Source organism: Halichoeres trimaculatus, unplaced genomic scaffold, assembly GCF_033239565.1.
Source record: "Halichoeres trimaculatus isolate MK-OKI-2021-1 unplaced genomic scaffold, fHalTri1.1 fHalTri1_scaffold_5, whole genome shotgun sequence".
Lineage (NCBI taxonomy): Eukaryota > Metazoa > Chordata > Actinopteri > Labriformes > Labridae > Halichoeres > Halichoeres trimaculatus.
This window is the reverse complement of record NW_027437183.1, coordinates 10,212,938-10,233,166: the sequence shown is the minus strand read 5'-3', so window position 1 is coordinate 10,233,166 and position 20,229 is coordinate 10,212,938. Positions and strand designations below refer to the sequence as shown.

The following is a 20,229-nucleotide window of genomic DNA, read 5'->3' as shown; positions in this document are numbered from 1 at the left end:
TGCATGCACAAGGAGAACATGCAAACTCCACACAGAAAGGCCCACTGGCCAAGCCCACCGGTGACCTTCTTGCTGTGAGGCTGCAGTGCTAACCGTTGCGCCACCATCGAGCCCAGTATTTGATTCAATTTGCTAAAAAACAACATTATATTACAACTGAAAGAGTGCGTATCAGTGTTTACATAAGTGTGTGTTTAAATATTGTCAACACTGAATCTAATTTGATGGAACACAGTTTGGGAATAAAATTATTAACATCTCAACTTCACAAAGGCTTCAATTCTCATTCCCAAAAACTGTTTTGGCCGACAGTTGTTTAGCTCCATATTTGTCAGAGTGAGTTACAGCCTTTCAAATCTTCAGAGGGAACTTTGTGTTGTTAAAGCGCTGATTTAATTGCCACACAAGCCATTGGAGATTGTGTGATCTCTGCTGTATACTGCTTTGACATTTATTAAAGAAGCTACAGAGCAATGGGGAACAGTAACACAATGATTATATTATGATAAGTGAAACAGTGACAGGAAAATCTATAGACAAATCTCCCTAATGTGACCGCGTTTTCCCCTTTGTACATATTTTATTCACAGAAATAAAGAGTGCAGAACAGAGAAACAGGGACATGTTGGCTGGTTATTTTGGTCCACACGCCTGTCATTTACATGTTCACACCAAAACCACCCACCCCCACTGAGTCTGTGGCTCATTTGTCCCTTTTCATAAGCCCTTACCAGTGTCTGTGTGTGACTACATTCGTGTGCGACTGTGTGTGGCGTTTTGTGCCTGTGTGCATGTATTTGTGTTTTGAACAGCTAATTCACTCTGCCAGAAAATATCCTGCAGCAAGAGTTTGGACTTGAGAAAGTGTCCGCTGCTCTGTCGATATGTGACACGCTGCCAAATCGGGCATGCAGCCACTTTCGATTAGCATGGTCCAACGCTGCCCGTTCACAGCAGCAGCACGGCCAGAAAGCGATTGAGAGTGCTGAGAGAAACTCCATACTGCCAAAAACAAGTTTGAGATGCTGCAAACAATCAAAACAATACGAGGGGTATGCTTGTATGAAATGTAGCAGCACATGCCAGGGCAGACGTGTTGTTGGTTGTTTATATGTGTATTGTTGGCCAACAATTGGAGGAAATTAGCGACACTGTCTGGGAAGAGGTCAATAATCTCTAAAAACAAATCAGATTTATAGACGCATAAGCTGTGTCTCAATTCAGCTGCAGTATCCTTTGAAGGAGTCCAGCCTTCATTGGCTGCACACACCACAAGGGATGTACAATCGATTCAAACATGGAAAAGATCCTGACGCTTGTTGAGTCTCACACAGACTTCCTGGTCCTTTTTGAAAAGATGGCTGCTTTTCTGCTTTTGTTCCTCGTCTGCTCTCTCCATGTCTTGCTGTATCAGCTAATGAAAAATGAAGTAATTCTCATCTCCTTATATTTCAGTTATCTCTTTCCCACCCTTTAACTGTCTCCCTCCCTCCCTCTCGGCTCTTCTGCTGTCAGTACTTTGGCACCTACCTTTCCTTTTCTCCTTCCCTCCATAACTCCCCTCCATCACACTGCCAGTATTTAGGGGCCCGGTTAACAAGCCATTTAAGCCTCATTTTCTCTCCTCCCTAATCACACATGCAATATTCATACATGGCTGTCACTCACATTAAGGCTCTCATTCCTGCTCTGCTCCCATCTTCCCGCTCTTTTTTTCCCCCTTCATCTCCTCATTTCACTGCTCTTCTTCCTCCTCCCCTGCCCACTCTCATCTTTCTGTCTCTCGCTTCCATTTTCTCCCACTTCCTCTCCGCCTCTCCCTCCATCTCACCCATTCAGTCTCTCCCTCTGTTCCCATCTGCGCTCACAGAAAGAGCGAGACATCTTCACTCTTTTTATGTGACTGACATAGGAGGGCTGCGGTGGAAACTGTTTATCCTTTCACAGAGATGATACGTGCAGGATCTGCTTATTGATAATAATCTGCTGTAATTCAGCCATGATGACACACTCTAATAACAAATATGCCTCTCATATTCAAGAATAAACCCAAAGGAGCTGCTTGGTGCTTTAATTTGGGTGAATATTAAAGTCTGCATGCTTGGTTGACTGCAAAATCCTCTGTTGATGTAGCCCCCAGCAGCATCCTAAGGAGGGAAACTGCAAAATAGGGCTTTAAAAAATGAGTCACAGTTCTGCAAACACTGGTGTATTAAAATCAGTGCTCACGTGAATTAATCTCAGCAAGGGGAAGAATGAAAGAAAACCTAAAAGCTTATTCAATAAAAGTACAGTATAAAGTAAAACTGGAAGAGTTTTATTTCATGGGAGGACTCAATCAAGGGTGTTGACCATCAATATTTACTATAAAAGCCAGCACTTCACTGGGAATGTTTTCTTTAAAAACAAAACAAAACATCATTGTTGCTGCAGAGATCAAGTTTGTTATTCCACAAGAGGCTCAAATTTCAGTGAATTTTAGATGCATCCTAAATTTTTTGAAGGTGGTCTAGGCTTTATAAAGGTCAGAGAAGGTTATCTATTCAAAATAGAGAGAACCATTTCACTTTGGATTTGGCCCTGAGTTTGTGGTTTATCTCTGAGCTTGGGCACCAAATGTGGAAGTCTCAGTACACCGTCACATGTTTGACACAAAGATCTATCTTCAGTGAAACAAAAAGGATCTTTATCACTAGAATTGCACCAAAAGTTTGTCAAAAATAGACATTTGTTTATCAGAAACTGTGTTGAAGCACAGATTCAGGGGTTGCCACTAATGCCCACCGCTTTCTGCTCTTTACATCTCTGTCACTCTTCATCTGCTCTGTCCAATAAAAGGCAAGTGTCCACCAAAAAGTAACTCTAACAGTAACTCCAAAAGTCAGCCATTCAGGACAACCTTTGGAAAATGTACAAATCACTAAATTACACCTAAAAGACAGTGGCACAAGATCTTAAGGGACATTTTGTGACTGTTGACTTTTGAGGTACAGTCATCCAAGCTGACAGACAGGGGTGGGTTCTGATCTGTGACCCTTTGCTGCAAGTCTTTTCTCACTCTCTCTAACCAGTTTTTCAGTTTCCATACTGTCTTGCCTCTGTAATACAGGCACTATATATCAGAAAAATTAAAAAAAAAAAAAAAAAAAAAATCTTGATAAAAAATTGGAAATTTTTCATAATTTGAAACGAATCCCCTTATAATATCAAGAAAAAGAAAAAAAAAAGAAAAATGTTTTCCACTTTTATGTGAAAGTGATCCATTTGTATTTCTCCTGGTTTGTCTGCAGCATACCTCCGCTAATTGTATGGTACCGCTTAGATCTAGTGGTTAATGGGGGGGTATTTAATCGTTAAAAAAATCTACAAATTAAAAAAAAAAAAAAATATATATTTTTTTTTACACTGGTGATTAAAGCCGCATTTCCACCAAGCAGACTGGTTTGTTTCGTCTCGGTACGGTGCGCATTTTGTGGCGTTTCCTGATTTATCCCGGGATAGATCCCCTAAAACAGGGGCGAGCTGGCCTACTTTTTTGGAACACTTCTGTATGGGTGCCAGACTGAACCGATCCGCTCTGGGAAGGTGGAGCTACAACACTGCAGACCATTGATTGGTCAAATGAATTGTCACTTACCCGCGACAGCGGCTGCATTTCTCCTGGCTGCACACAGACTTCTCTGAAACAAAGCTTGATTGCACTTTGTATCAAAGAGCTAGATGCCAATCACAGAGAGAATGAAATGCTGCATGCCTCCCATCTATGCTCTTTGTTTACTGTGTCGCGTTTTTCCTCTTCGCTGGATTTATTAGCACTGTGTTGCGCTGTTACGGCGTCACGCTACTGTTTAACAGCTGGGGCTTTTGGCATCCAGCTTACGCTTACGCTGCCCACCACGAGAGGGCACAGTTTGCTGTGGAAACGCAAACGGGATCAGGCCTAACTGTACCATACCATGCCAAACCATACTGAACCGAGCTGGACTGCTTGGTGGAAACGTGGCTTTAGAGAACCCTGATTTTAGCTTCTGTCTCTTTAAGACTCCTTGGTCCTCGAACCCCATTCCCAAAAGTTGGCCAGCTCTCTGGAGGCCTGCAAGGGGCGGGGCTATGAGGAGACCTTGGTGTTTAAAGCCTACTCCCGATTACCTTGTCAGCAAGTCTTATGAAAATCTAATGTTATTTCTTGAAGCTAACACACAGATTTAGGGATTTCTCAAACATATGAATAGCGGTTTGAAATTGCATGTTGAGGAAGAACAATCAACATTGTTACTTTTTTGTGTTTATAGCACAGGAAGAAAAATAATAGTTCCCCCTCTTTAAGGTCAGTGTCCCATAAACAGGGGCTAATGTGGCTAACATTTCCAGTCTATCTTCAGCTGTTCTCTGATAAAGGGAGAATGCTCAGAAACTAGAAAATATAAAGAAAATATTGAAATCATCAATGTTTTCCACATTCTTGGACTATATGGGTTACGATAAGGGTTGGGTGAAAAAATCATTTTGAGATATTTTGTATAACAGCAATATCAAAGTCACGATTCTTTTAAAAAAAGTTATAATTTGTTTTCCAAACACAAATTCTTCCTTTTTAGTTTTTTATAAACTGGATTGGAAAAAAAGGTACCACTTTGCTCCAGCAGAGGGTGAAATGTTTAACTCTGACTCTTGTGATGTGCATTTTATGGGAAAAAATGGCTCCTGATTAGTCTGTAGACATTATCATCATCATTTAACTTTTTCTCATGGTCTGGTGTTAAAAAAGCAAACTAAAAATCACAAAAATAGTTAATATCGAAGAATCCCAATTTAAATTGAATCAGGACCCCAAAAGTAGCAATAGAATTGGATCGCAAGAATAGCATATCATCTCAGCCCTACTATGATGATCCACTGAGGATACACGGCTATCTGGTCGCACATATCCAAAGACACGGAAGGTCAAGCTAATACTTAAAGGAGTCTCCTTCCTAATGATGATTTTTAAAAAATAGTTTAGGATTTAAAATTTCTGCTTTAAACTGGAAACTGCAGCCTGGCAGCTGCATTACTGTTAATTTACCATCAGCAAATGCATTGGGCTGCTGTTTAGTGGATTCTGTCTCACTTTAATTGGTTAAAATTCCTCATTAAAAGCAATATGCAGACAACTGTGCCATCTAATAAGTCCCCCCTCTCTGTTTCTCCCTCCCTTGTTCGCTCTGCACTTCTCTCTCTGTTAATGGCACATTGCTAATCAGCACGAGTGTGGATGGGTATCCAAATGCAATCACAGACAATTATGCTCCTTGCTGTGCTTGTGTGCATTTGTGCGTGTATGCGTCTGTGTGTGTGTGTGCATGTGTACATTTTAGCCCATTAGGAAGTGACGCACTGATTAGCCGTCAACTCTCATGCTGCCCGACTGCCAGTCACACATACAACAAACAAAAAGAGGCACAGAAACACACGCAAACACACTCAATTTGCTTTCAAGCCATTATGCACTCAGGATACTTGTCACAGTCATGGTCATAACAGCAGGATACACTGTAGTGCCGTCAGTTTCATAAAATAACTGAAAGAGTAGAGAAAGATTCATATTGGCTGAATCCCCCCTATCAGCTGGATTCAGATTTTTTTTTAGCTTTTTTTCAGCTGCTTTTACAACTACAGTATTTTTATATATTAGTCTCCTATAGCCTTTATTCTGCAAGTTCAGCTGCAGTCATCCATTTCAGCAGCACCGTGTCTCATTGTGCTCGTGTAAATACTGAGCAGCCTGGTCCATTCTCATACAAGCTGACCCAGTTGTGTGACATGCTCGCCCACCATCTGCCACACTCTTTTATTGTTATTTATATGTTATTATGGTGACTCTGCTATTTTGGGGAGGGTGTGCAGAGTTATGGTAAAGAGGGAGTTGAAAAGAAAGAAGAGCTGCTGTAGTCGGGGAGAAAGTTTATGTCCTGAAAACGGTGCAGCACAAAGTGACCAAACTGAGTTATTGTACATATGAGGCAGTTTGTTATTGTTCAGCACGGTGAGTCATGATGAGGTGCTGGCTGAGATTTCTGGATTTCATAACTGACTTCCCAGCTTGTGTGCAGTTTTGAAACATTAAATCCCCACCCACTGACATCTCAAGAATACTAAATCGTCTTGCCGCAACACATGCACTCACACACGGACTCACACAACCAACCAACAGACTTGTGCAAACCATGCAATGCTGGTAATTCTAAAACCTGACCTCTTCAATGATACTTTTTGAAACTCCAATAACTGTTTGTTTAGACCTCTCCAGGCTTGCATCATGCTAGACCACCTCTAAAAAAACTTCTGCTCATGAGTTGACTTACCCTGTGATCATTGGAAGTTGGTGACTTTCAGTCTCACTTCTGGTTATTTTCTGTTTCTTCTGATGTCTTTAGTTTTAATAGTTTTTTCTTGTTAAATTAACATGAGCGTAAGCCACGGTCCCATTTGTGTTGATAGGACACAAAGCAAATGAGACAAAAGGATTTAAATTAACATGCTACGCTGGCCCACTGACCATTATATCAAAAGGCCAATGGGCCGAGTCCTGGTACAGACCAAGTTTGTAAATTAGGCTGTCAGCCGTAGAGCTGTTATACTTTCTGGATACTTCGCTTTAACAAATTCATTATCAAATTAATAAATCTAATTTGTTCAATCCATGCAAAGCCAAACAATTATGCAGTGGTTTACTGTGCAGGATGATTTCTGTCTCTGCAGGATGCTCAACAAACCTTCAGTAAAAACAAGAAACAGTTTGTGTTCCAGCTAAGAAATGCTTTTCTCATTTAACACACACCAGGGAAGCAATTCTTCCAAATGTCAGGTTATTACTTTAATGAGTGTTTACATTAAAGTGCTGAATTTATGGTTCTTAAAGGTTGCGCTTGTTTGACAGGAAGCAGTGCATCAGTGCAGGTGAGGTTCAGTTATGAAACCACGAATAAGAGTCCATCAAGGCCAGTCTTTATATTCTGACAGATCTAATGTGGCATCAGTGTTTAAGAAACAGTGAAACATGATTAAAGTAACAATATGATCCCAAATGAGGTGGCAGTGACTTCAGCCAGCTTATTTAACTCAGTGTGGGCTGTACTGGAGCATGGATGGTACATCTGTACTATAAGAGTGAAGCCAAAACTTGGTGACTTTAGGTCACAAAGCCCACCTCTGTCTTACTGCTGATGGGACATGGGTGAAACTATCAGAATTAAAATTCTTGATAAAAAGAGTTAAAGTCTGTCATTATACTTAGTTCCTATTGCCATGCCAAAGTTTTCATTTTTCTGAGAGTTAAAACAAAAGTAAGAAAGTGTATGGAAAGTGCAAAAAGGTCTATAACAAGATACATGATGACAGCTTGTCCATCATTCTCCAGTTCAGCCAGCCTCCACCTCCACAGGGTTCAGGACTGAGCTTCTTTGGCAGTCTGTTCAATCTCTGTCTCCTGTCCACTCACAGCAGCTGAAGTTCTTCCAATGTGGCATTGGTGTCCAGTGTTTGCTCTGTTAGCCATGTCAGTAAATAGCGTTGATGCTACTTTGCCCTCTTGTATCCCCTCTGGTGCTGGATTAGCACGGCTTGCTGGATCTTACTTTCCCAATAAGGATGGGTGGAAGGACAGGTCGATGTTGTCACTTCTTGGATCACACCTGATCCGTGCTGAGAACCAGCACGTCGTCCTCACCTCCTTCTCCTCACCTTGTGGGGAAAAATCTGGCCTTGCACCCGTTAGCATTGACATGCTACAGGCTGCTAACTACTGATTTCACATGTAAACAATGTGGCTATGGTTACATGTAGAATCTCCAGACAAAAACAGGAGCAAAAACAGTAAAACTATCACTGAAGACACAACCAGTTTGGTGTCCACGACAAATCAGTGTACAAAGCAATGATCCACTCCAAAGGCAAAGATGACGTAAAAATGACAAAAAAAAAATCACAAGAAACAAACAAGGAAGAGAGAGCTGCCACAACAGGACGGGGACTAGCAACCTATCACCCAGAACAATCTTGTGCACTTTCTTTACCTCAATAATACTCTATCAACACTAAATGCCAGAAACATTTTTGCTTCTTTACTTCTTCCTACAGTGAAAGGAGATAGAGGCATGTTGTCCAGAGTTACATACAGTTAATGCAATCCTTGAATAATCTGTGGACTGCAGAGGATATGACAGACCTTAACTGTCATTCACTGACAAGTCTTTATTATTAAGTCATTGAGTCTGTCATAGAGGGACACTATAAGTCAGTTAACTTTCCTGCAGGCATCACTGCGGCCCAGAAGACACTGCTTTTCCTTCCTCTTGGTGGACGTCTTGTTTAGCACGGCAGCTCTGTGTTTCTAAAGTGGTACACATGTAGTTCATTGTGATAATGAGTCTTAGCGAGCTCATTGAGCAGCTGTTGAGTGTAATTAGTATTTAATCTCTGCGAGGAGAGTGCTGTGAATATTCACACTTTGATCAACACAACCAGCCCATCATCTCCTGTCCTCTCATTTCATTTTCTCCTTTCTTCATTTATCCAACTCCTCCCCCTCTCCTCCTCCTTTCCCACTTGTTTGCACTCCCGGAGGAGCAGGAGCTGTTTGCATTTTAATGGAAGAGAATTCCTCCCATTACTCCATCTCTGTCTCTGCTTGTGTGTTTGTTTCTTTCACTCTCTCTTTGCTCTTTTTGTCTCTTAAGGGATTTAACTGCTTTATTTCATTATTGCACAATCAGTATGATAATATATTTACACGTCAAAGGCCAGAGCATACCACATAGCTGTAACTTGTGCCCTGCAGAGACCTGCAATCTTCACACAGCTTTTTTTGAAACTCATCAAAACAACAAAAGTTGTTTTTCTCCCAAGCACACTACTGACATCTTCTTTCTTTTCATTTTGCAGTGGAATATCTGTCGTTTGCGGTGATCTTGGGGTTGCAAAGCACTTTGAATGTTCTACAGAGAAACTGTCACAGCAGTCAGTTACAGTGGAAAACAACAACAACAACAACAACCCAGAGCAGGTACTCGTGTTTTCTTGAAGTTCTAAGGAGACAATCTGCAAGTCAGATACCGCCACAGAGAATTTATACAGTTTGGACCTTTGGCAGACGTCCTGACAACAGAGGTTACGGCATGACTGATACTGTCGTAAATCCTTCAGTGATTCAGTAGTTTCTTGGTTCGAGGAACGGGGGATCCAACAGTGATTTGTGCTACAATGCTAATCAGTGGAAGCATTGGCAGGTATTCAAATGCAATCACTGACAATTATAGTCTGCACAATGTGTGTATGTCTGCTATAAGTTTGTGTGTGAGTGTGTGTGTGTGTGTGTGTGTGTTTGATCAGCCAGTGTCTTACTGATTAGTCATCAATTCTCATGGTGCTAAAATGACTGTCAGTCAGACAACAAGCAGAAATCAAGATCCAATCTGCCATACTGATGTTAATCCATACATATACATCAAGACTCATTATAAGCCTGTATATAGCCTATGTGTGGGTATTAATGTATGTATGCAGATTTGTGTGTGTGCTGTTACCCTCTTTTGCTTGTTACAGTGTGTTTTAGATCTTTGGCCTTTCTGCCATAATGAGCCGTTTGAATAGTTGCTTTTTTAACTAACATTCATAAAGCAAATGCAGACAATGTCAGGAGAACAAATCAGACTCCCAGTACTGTTCTTCACTGGTGCTACTTTACATTCTTGTGTGCATGTTTTAGTACATTTCCTGTGCAGAGCTGCATGCAGATCAGTATTTTAGAATTTCATTTATTGTTATTCAGTCACTGCAGGTGATTTCTATGTTTGTCATTATTTTTCGATGTTGTTCAGCTTGCAGCTAAAACAGCAGAGTGAAGGCTGATACAGTGAAAAAGCGGTGGGATTAGTGTGGGCAGGAAGACAAAAGCCAATGCGAGGAGGGGGTGGCTGGTTGGAAAGTGGCGGCATCTGCATGAGAATTAAAAAAATAATAATTAACATTTGCTGGCCTGTTCTCTGTAATTTTGCTTAGCCTCTGTAATGATGATTAGTATTTGTGTTGCAAACACTTTGTTACAGAGTGCCAGTGATTAATTAATGTGCAAATGTTGCATTGCAATGCTGGAGCAGAATTTATCTTGTATACTTTGAAATTACTTTGCATTCCCTTTTTGTTCCACCACAATGAATTTATACTCAATGGCAAAATTAATTTCATACAAACCTGAAAAGTTGAACAACAGCTGCAAATATAAACTTTTCTCACATGTACTTCAAGAAATTTCTATGTATTTCAGGAATTCTAACCCCTGAATTTTTTTTTTTAAATCAAACTACACAGCTCTCAGTAAGGGAAATTTTCCCATTCAGACAGGGTGGTGCAGCGGTCCCCAAAGTTTGGTTTGGGACACTCTGGGGGGTCGAGGAACACTAATTGGGAGTTCACAAAATGCCTTTCAAAATGAAGAATGATTTACTCTTGCATATTTTCTTCCAATACCAACAAAAATAGAGGTTATTTTTTATATAAAATCAGCCAAAAGGAAAATGTCTGATCTGTTTTCAGTATTTCATTGTGATCACACAGGAGGGAGACTGGACCGAAACTAAAGGAGAAGGAAACAAGTGTTGGCAAAATAAGACAGAAACTTAAAGGCAGAATAACACAGCGGGGAGCAGACAGACAACCATTAAAGGCAGCATGAAAATTCAGCATATGCAAGAAGTCTTCTTTGGAAAATTTGTTAAACTGGGACATCTTATTGGTCGAAACTCTATGTTCTTTTTACTCCATTTTTTTTTTTTTTGTTTTCACTGTGAAACAAAAAACAGATCAGGCCACAGCCGGCCATATTTGTTTTTCTTTTGAAGTCATGTTTGATCATGCAAGTCTCTTGTGTCTATGCTATCACCACTATGAAACTTTTGCTCCAAATGTTAAATGTGTAGGCTAGAGGTTACATAGAATCATCAAATCAGAGGGTGACAGATCAATCTGGAAACTCCTAGAAGTAAAAAGAGGCAGAATGTAATGTTAGAGTTATTTTTGTCTCCCATTAAAATCATTTGTTAGACTCAAATATTGATTTAATTGCACAAAGAATTATGCAACAGGAAGAATAGCAGACGTGGCAATCAGGAAAACAGACCCAGACACACAAACAGGATGACTGGCAGACAATTAATCAGGAACAGAGACGGACAGGTGATAGGAGGGAGAAGCACGTAGGTGACTAAACCTGGCTTTGTGACGAGTGCCACAGAATGTTCTTTTTCTGTTGGTGAAAGCTATGGTTATGCTGGTTTTAAACCATCAACCAAGCTGAAATGAAGCAAGATGTTCTGCAGTAAAAGAGGATTTAATGTGAAAAAAGAAATTCCCCTCCAGAAATGATCGGGGACAGAGATAATGCTATTCACTGGTGATGTTCATTAGTTTGAGCTGTGTGTGTGGTGGAACAGAGCAGAACTGATGTAGCCTTATAATTACCCAAACTGCTTTTGGGAAGTTAAATATGAAGTGACATTAACTGTGAGCCATGCAGCTCACACATGAGATACAAAGCATTGCTCTGCCTGCTGGTTTTAAGGTATGAATTTCTCTTTCATGACTTTCTTTTTCACTGCAGATGCTAATGGGTTGCTTTATATGGATTTAACCTAATTTGCTGCAGGGATCTGGTAACCCCATGGTCCATCAAAGTTACCAAAAAAAGACAGAGGACAAACATTTAAGTTATTCAACTATTATAATAAATACAAGTAATTCAGTTGAGAAAGCTTCAACCTCACAGCGAAAAACATAACCAATACTAATGCAAATGTGCCAAAAACTGCAGTTCCTTGTGTTGCCACTTGAGACTGGTAACAAAAACAAGTCAGTCCCCTTTGAACCTTCCTACAAAAAGAATCACACATGTTTACGGCTGTATTGTGTTGAAAAACTTGACTGAATTTAATCCATCTGTTAAAATCATCTATCAATCCTCTTCCACTTTTGCAGTCTAAGTACACTGTCACTTTCGCCAGCAATGCTCTCCAGCTCCCTCTAGGGGATCCTGAGGTTACATATAATCCTGTAGATGTGGAGTACTGGATTCTAGCACAACTTCATGTACTTCCAAGGTGCACAAAGATGAACAAGAGGAGTAAAAAGATCAAAAACCCAGCAACACTTTGAAAAAGAGGACAACTGTATTTTAGCATGTTTTGGCTTGTGGTCTTCTTTAGGGTCATTTGGATTTAACATGTGAATATGTGGCCTCAGGCCAGTTATTGTCTGTCTGATGTGTCAGTCTATTGCAATGTTAATCTGCTATTTAAAAACCCCTAAAATCCACATCTGGTTTGGATTTTGTGCCATATTTCCAAGAAAACACGGTGATCGCCAAAAAGCGGACCTCAAATGAAGTTAACAAATCACCGGTTCAAATAACAATAACAACAACAACAAAAAGGGTCCCTGAGCTCAACCACCACAGCTCTGCTTGCCCTGCTGTTGAGCATCTGCCGGACCAAAAACCGACTGAATACCCAAATTACATCCTCAACAGAATCCAGAAAGGCCTGGTCTTTAAGATACAGAACATTGTTAACTATGCCTACAAACAGGACATGTGTCATGTGTCAGAACCAGTAACCCTTCTGTGGCTCACCCAGACCGCCCAAAAAACTGCCCATTGTGCAGCCCCATAGCTTTATAACTAAGTGAACAACGTCATCGGCCTTTGGCACATGTTTATTAGCCTTCAAGACATGCCTAAGTTTCACTTTCCCTCTGTTTCATGTCTATTGTTTTTGTTTTCTTATCCTGCACTTCCCCTTCTTTTAATCCCATGATACTGAGTGAGGCAGAGTTTGAGGAGTGAGCTGTCTGTCACAGACAAAAAGGGAAATGCACACACAAACAAAAACGCACACACACACAACTTAAGCTGTCTCTCCTTGCTCTGATTGTCAATGAAGGTGCTTCGTGACGGTACATATTTCTTCTGAGAAACGGAATCAGGCGCTTCATTTTGCAGTGAGACTTAAAGTAGGTTTCATTGCAGGGACAATTCCACCTTAATAGCAGAAAGGATTTTTGGTCAATAAGATAGGAATTGAAACAGCAAGCTAAATTTGATCTTTTGTTTCCGTTTTTATCTTCAGCTTATTATGGATTTATCAGCCAAAGTGAAAGCCTCAAGAAACAAGAGGCTGTTGGTTTTTGATACCAGCTTTTCTGTTCTCCAGATTTTGAAATCTCCATATTTTTATTGGCATCTGCTCCAGTTTATTGAGTTGACTGGTAGAGGGGGCACTGGGACTTTTTTCAAGGCACCATAGTTATTTTCATCTGCATTTCTGCCATGGACATATACCTGCTGATGAGAGGGCTGTTTACTAAAACTAACATACATTTGAACTTGACTCAATTCAATTCCATTCAAAAAGTTTTACTTATCCCTGAGATGCAATCGATGGTACATAGAGCAGCTAACAATGTGAACAGGTTGGCACATCAATATCCAAGACTACCATCAAGAAAAGACTGCATGACACTCATAAGCCTAAAGAATAGAAAGGCTAGATTGAACTGTGGTAACAAACATCTAAAACAAGTCAGCACAGTTCTGGAAAAACATTCGTTAGACAGATGAAACCAAGATCAGCTTCTACCAGAATGGTGGCAAGGAAAAAGTGTGGAGAAGGTATGGTACAGCTCATTATGCAAAGAATACCACATCTTCTGTAAAACATGGCAGCGGCAGTGTGATGGCTTGGGCATGCATGGCTGCCAGTGGCACTGGGTCGCTAATGTTTATTGATGATGTGACACAAGACAGAAGCAGCTGGACGAGTTCTGAGGTGTTCAGAGACATTCTATTCTTGAATGGCCAAGTCAGTCACTGATCACAACCTAATCGAGCATGCACTTTACTTGTTAAAGACTAAACTTCAGACGGAAAGGGCCACAAACAAATAGAGAGTGAAAGCTACTGTGGTAGAGGCCTGGTCTGGTCTGGTAACGTCAATGAGTTCGAGACTTCAGGCAGGCATTGCCAGCAAAGGTTTTCCAACCTAGTTTCAGAAATCAACATTTTAATTCAGTTATTCAATTTGGCCAAATTCTTTTGGGCCCTGGAAATGAGGGCATGTGTTTCAAAATGTTTTAGTTCCTCACATTTGTATGCTATCTTTTTGTTCATCCCACTTAATAAATGCTAAAAGTCTGCACTTCAACTGCATCTGAATTTTTTCATTTTAGATTAATTGTGGTAATGGACGGATACGATATTAGATGACCTTACTGTACACTATAACATTTTCACTTCAATGACCTTTAACATATGAAACGCCAAATCTGAAAATCTACACTTTGAGTGATGCTTCATTGTTATGTTTTTAATTTCCTTTTTCTCTGAATTTGATGAGAATGGGTACATTTCATAATTCATGAGGTAAGATATCTTTTTTCTCAAGTGCCCCTTCCCTGAATGATGTCTTCTTTTTTTCTTTTTTCATCACAACACATAGAACAATAATATGATGAAAGGAAAAAGACAATTACAAAGATCATAGGCCGGTGAATGGAGCAATCTTAGATGTTTTCCTGTGATGTGTCTATCTGTTTTCTCTTTTATCTTTTACTGTTAATGAATATGGATTACACTGCTGCACCAACTCCTGCTGTACAAAAGTCAAATGTTTGGTCACATTGTCAGATTGTAAATGCAGTCTATGTTTTGTATTTGTACTTATGAAAAGGCAAGAGTGAAGGGAAACTCAGTGAATTATTGTTTTCAACCACAAAAGATGTGTCTGCTGAACTTATCTAAATATTCTCATCAGTGGATCTGTTACAAGCTGTAGAGCATTCCTGAAAGCGTAAAATGAATTACACATGTATGTATCATTTATATAAGGCCTAATACCCATCAACACATGCTGATAAGAGGCCCCGGGGGATGTCAGGCCCTCTCTTTCGCACACACACTTTTATACTTGTAAGGTTTTCCAAGTCATCTGCACATAAGTACACATACACAGCCCCTGGGGTAGCACTGTGACTCACCAGTGCATGCTAAATCATACCTGGAAAAGCTGAAACCCCCTGCTTACAATAGTTGGAGGGTGTTATAAACAAAGCTGAGCCCTTTCCTCGCCTTTCTGCCTCTGTTTACCTCAAGCAAATTTACTTCCCTCCCTGTCTTATTCTGTCTATAATCTTATTTCCTTGACATTCCTCTGCTTTTTCTTTTCTCACCCTCCTTCCCTTCCCGTCCCTTCCTTTTCCTCCCCCTACTCCTTTCTCCCATGGCTCTCTTGTTGCGTTTGGATCCATCTGTTGGGTGGAGAAGTAATGGCGGACAAGCTGAGCGATAACGTGAGGAATCAGGCAGAAACACGCTGCAGGCTTCAAACCGGATCCAGGTGTAATGCCCGACCTGCTCCCCTTCAGGTTTTCCACAGAGGCAATCAGAATAAAACAAACAAGCAAATAATTTGAGGTGTTTGTTTGGCTTTTTGTTCATCTGCCAGGGTCACTGAAAGCTAAAAAAATGAGACATAACGTGCAGCTGACAGTGGGGTGTCTTTCTCTTTTTCTGTCTGTTGTGTGAGTTTGCGCCCTACTTCTTATTGATTTTTTCAAAGATGACAACAGGAAGTTGATTTTCAACTTGACGAGAGAACACGCTGACTGAACGACCATCAGTGCGTTATTTCTAATCAGGTCACAGCTCCTTCTTTTTCTCATGATACAGTAAAATATCATTGCAGGGTGACCTTTCCAGGAAGTTTTAAAGTGTTAATTAAAAATAAATGCTAGTGAGGTTACTGGGTATAAAGCTGCACTACGAGCACTGACATGTCCAAAAAAATGAAGAACCTCGCCTACACATATATACTTTGGTCATTCTTGAGCCTACAAAACCGTGGTAATGTTAAAGCTGGAAAAACAATTAGAAAACAGCTTCTGTGAGATTATTCAGATTGACTCCTGTGGTAACATAACAGAGTGATTTGCATAAGCATGCATGTGAAACCACTCCCTTTCCCAGTCCATGTACACTACTGAGGTTTTGAGTCTGTGTTGCAATCAAGATGTCTAAGGTTAGAGACAGATATGTCAACTACTCGGCTGGCAGAGTCAATGTACTGACAATACAGACAGTACAGACAGTGTGTGATCCATCAGCCATATGTAACTAAGGCCAATTTAAATATTTACAATTTATAACTCAAAACATTTGGCTAGGTATAGTGTGCGGTCGTAGAGCACTCTCACCATTCTTTTTTGCGTCTTTCTCTGAACATCCGGCCAGCCAATCAGCACAGACAAGCACAGACAGATGAGAGGATAGATTCTCCACAAAGGCTTAAACTGTGATGTTTTTGGGGACTGAATTAAAACCTAACCTGAAATGCAAGTTAAAAAAATTTTTGGAACAAATTGTAATGACAAGAAATACAATTATATTGAAACTTTCAAAGCAAAAGCATTTACCTTTGAAGAAATTAAGTTTTATTCAGACAGGAGCACAATATTCTTTTCGGGGAGATTCACAATTACTTCTTGCATATTTATTACATCAGTATTTTACTGGCTGAACACTTCTGGCATATTACGTCGCTTTGAGTTTGAAGCCATGCATCTGCTTTTTTTTTCTTTTCCATTTTACCTTTTTTTCTGATAACTTGACAAAAGACAGCTACCCATCTGTCTTCATGAATTTTCATGCTCTGTTTATGGGGGGACATTGTGAGCCATGCGTTAGATTAAGTTATTCATCAGTAACAAATAATTATTTGGATAAACACTTAACTTTTCATATTAGAGCACAAGGAATGTTAAATCAGACTATACAGTACTTTGTGCTTCCATAAGGCTGTGGTCAACTATCCTCTGCACCCTATAGAGTTTTATTTTACCATGCATATGTCCCAAACACAACTAGACAGAAGAGGGGAAAATGTGTCTGGCTTCCTGACTGTGCCCTAAGATAAAAAGCATAAGTAAAATGTATTTATCATATTCTCAATATATTCCCAGTGCAGCTACAGATATCCCTGCATTAGCTGTGAAAGACTGTCAGAGCGTGTTGTCATTCACCGTAATCACCTAAATCGCCCTGGGATAAAGAAAAGAGCCCCTTCTGCTCACCAGACTCCTGGAGCTGCATCTACTCTATACCCTCAAAATCATAGGAAGTAAAGAATGCCAGAGGTAGCTGCTCAGTTTAGAGTAGAAATGATAAGCCAAGCTTCACCTCAGAATTACTCACAGTAGGCAACTGCTTACAGTGAATCTATCTATCTATCTATCTATCTATCTATCTATCTATCTATCTATCTATCTATCTATCTATCTATCTATCTATCTATCTATCTATCTTTAAAGCTATGGTCTATGATCTGAAACCCAGTTTGGCTGATGAGACACATTTGAAAAACGCAGCCTCACTCACCCCTCCCCTCTGTGTTCCAAGACCCCACCCCCCAGCTCGGATCACCCTTCTTCGCCTTCTAACAACATGCCCCCTCCGACAGAGCAAGAAACCGGCTGGCAGAAAATGTAACAAACATGACAGTCATCCCCCTTGTATCACACAGTGGTAGCTTTTTCAATTGGACCGGTGTGATCAAAACCATGAATTAGCAGGATGAAGTGGGTCTGGCTTTATCACTGCCCGCTGATCAGAGCAGAGCCAACTGTGGGCAAGGCTTTACCTTTCTCGGCATGTCTTCACCAGCTCAGTTTACATTGCTAAAGATGTGTGGCTAATTTATGATAAAATCTATTAACAGGGCGTACACGTTCTGACCAGCAATGTTCAGTCATTAGCCAGTACAGGCACAGACGAACCACAGTTACTCAGCTGACATCTCCCACTGTAGTAAACAAAGTCATTACTTGTCCAACAGAAACTCAGCTGTCTTCAGCGTCAGTCTTCAGTCCCAAATCCCTCTGCAGCTTTTTCCACGGGTCGTACATTTCTCCAATATTCAGTCTCCATTGGCACCTGTATCACTCATAATTCTTCCTTGTTTCAGCCTTTTCCTCAAAACATTTTCATTTTCTTCCCGTCGCTGTGGAGGATACCAGCAACAGCTTCCTGGTTTCGGTTTTCTCCAGCTCCATGACGCTTCAGTAGCTGAGCAGCTAGCTGACGTGAGAGGGGTAGTGGGGAACGATGAGGCGGGACCATGGGTGGGACGGTGCAGAGCAGGGGAAACAGGAGATTGGATGGACTCCAGCACAAACCCGAAATGAGGGGAACAGCAGTCAATTTTCGGTCAATTATTATGCCGTTTTGCAGCTGATGTACTGAAGGGATTTTTTCTTTTTTTTTTGATTTTTATATTGCTTAGATCAGACCATCAGACCATAACAGCCTCATATACCATGTTATTAATAAATACCAAGCTTCCAAATCGTAGACCATAGCTTTAACTTGATTGGAAGCACTGGAAAATGCACTATTATGTGGTTATAAACAACAGTCTACCTTTTTTTTTTTTTTTTTTTTTTTTTTTTTTTTTTACTATAATTGTGATATGAGCTGCACAATAATATGGCAGCCTGTCTTGTTTTACTTTGTTTTTTTAATCAATGTTTTATTAGGATTTTAAAATGTTCTTCGTGACAAGATTTTTTTCATCAAACAGCTTTTCCCCCCCTAAAAATCTGTCTTGGAAAAAGGGGGTCGCCTTATATCCAGGATCAATACAATATCTTATGGAACCATTCTAAATTGGGAAGCGTTGTGGCAAAAACATTAACCCTTTCTCAGGCTGGTCATAAGAGCAGGGACAAAACAACAGATACAGGATAACACCCCGAGAAACCACTTAGTCCCAGTTTTACAACTGTAAAAATAAGTTGTAAAAGGGGATCAATGAAGCTATAAATAAACTAATATTTAGTGTCAGCTTGTTTATGTCCTTGGTTTTTAGCTGAGTAATATGTTGGCTAATGTATTGGGACCGTGTGGTTATGCATTACCAAGTGTTGATGATACATTATCCCTCAAATATATGTGATTAACATCTACAGGGCCGCCCTAGTTATTTAAGTTGTATCGGTACGATTGAGCAAGACCTCCATGAACCACTGAAAGACAAGGGAAAGGAAGTCCAAGCTACTGTAAATGTTACCAAGCTATGGTATACTCTCAAACCCAAAGGCTAATGCTAGCTTTCTCTTTGCTGCTAACAGACATTATGAGTGACAGTGATAGTCTCACCTTTATTCATCACTGAAGTACATGATGACAGAGTCTCAAAACTGATTTAAGACATTAAAACAGGAAGATTTCAGCTGATTTGATAAAAAAGTTTTTTTTTCATGCTTACAAAACATTTTTTTCTGCTTCAATAAAAAGTTACATTAACTTCTCTTCTGTTAAAAATGACTTACCATGAATTTCTCTTTCATAGGTTGATTGTTTGACACACAAAGTCCCCATGGCAACAGACAGACATTGGTTTTTGCTAGTTTCATGATGCAATTTGTGCCAGGAGAGGGAAAACACGAAAACACAAAAGGATGAGAAAGAATGAAGAGAAGTAAAGTTTAGACAGAAGAAATGAATAGCTTTGAGAAAATAGAGGCAAGATAGAAACATCTATTATGTTTACCTTCTCCTCACACTGACAGCAGCTATTTTGCCCTTTATTTCAGCCGTGATGGAGGAACAGACAGCTTGTGTTATGTGACTCACAAAGAGCCCCACTCCAATTAAACACAATGGGTGATTGTGTGTGTGTGTGTTTGTGTGTGTGTGTGTGTGTGTGTGTGTGTGTGTGTGTGTGTGTGTGTATGTGTGTGTGTGTGTGTGTGTGTGTGTGTGTGTGTGTGTGTGTGTGTGTGTGTGTGTGTGTGTGTGTGTGTGTGTGTGTGTCTGTGTGTGCGCGCTCTCGTGCTGGGCAGGTACAGCTGGTGATTTCAGCAGGGAAATCAAAGTGGTGCTGAGCAGGACCTGATCTGAGAGCAGTGACCCGCAGCCTGCACACAAACACACACCTGATTGAAACAGTTCCTAAGTACAGGCAGCTACTTCACCACAGCACCTTTTCTCTAACAGTATCTAACAGAAAAACAATTACAAAAGCTGAATGAGCCTGTTTGTGAGTGATTGAATGTGCTGATCTTCTCTTTGCTGGGTTTGACTTACAGCATACATGAAGTTCATGTGTCAGATTTTCTCGTGGGGTGAATGGATTAATAATATTAATG

At 40.3% G+C, this 20,229-nt stretch overlaps 1 long non-coding RNA gene across 1 annotated transcript; it reads right to left on the bottom strand.

The window, feature by feature from the left end:
* Window positions 1-17,664: 17,664 nt before the first annotated feature.
* LOC141789904 (uncharacterized) lies at window positions 17,665-19,722 on the bottom strand. The gene is made up of 3 exons (XR_012598246.1): window positions 19,632-19,722; window positions 19,411-19,484; window positions 17,665-18,242 (listed from the first exon to the last, which is right to left on the bottom strand). It is a non-coding gene; the product is annotated as an uncharacterized LOC141789904 (long non-coding RNA).
* Between the last annotated feature and the right edge of the window lie 507 nt (window positions 19,723-20,229).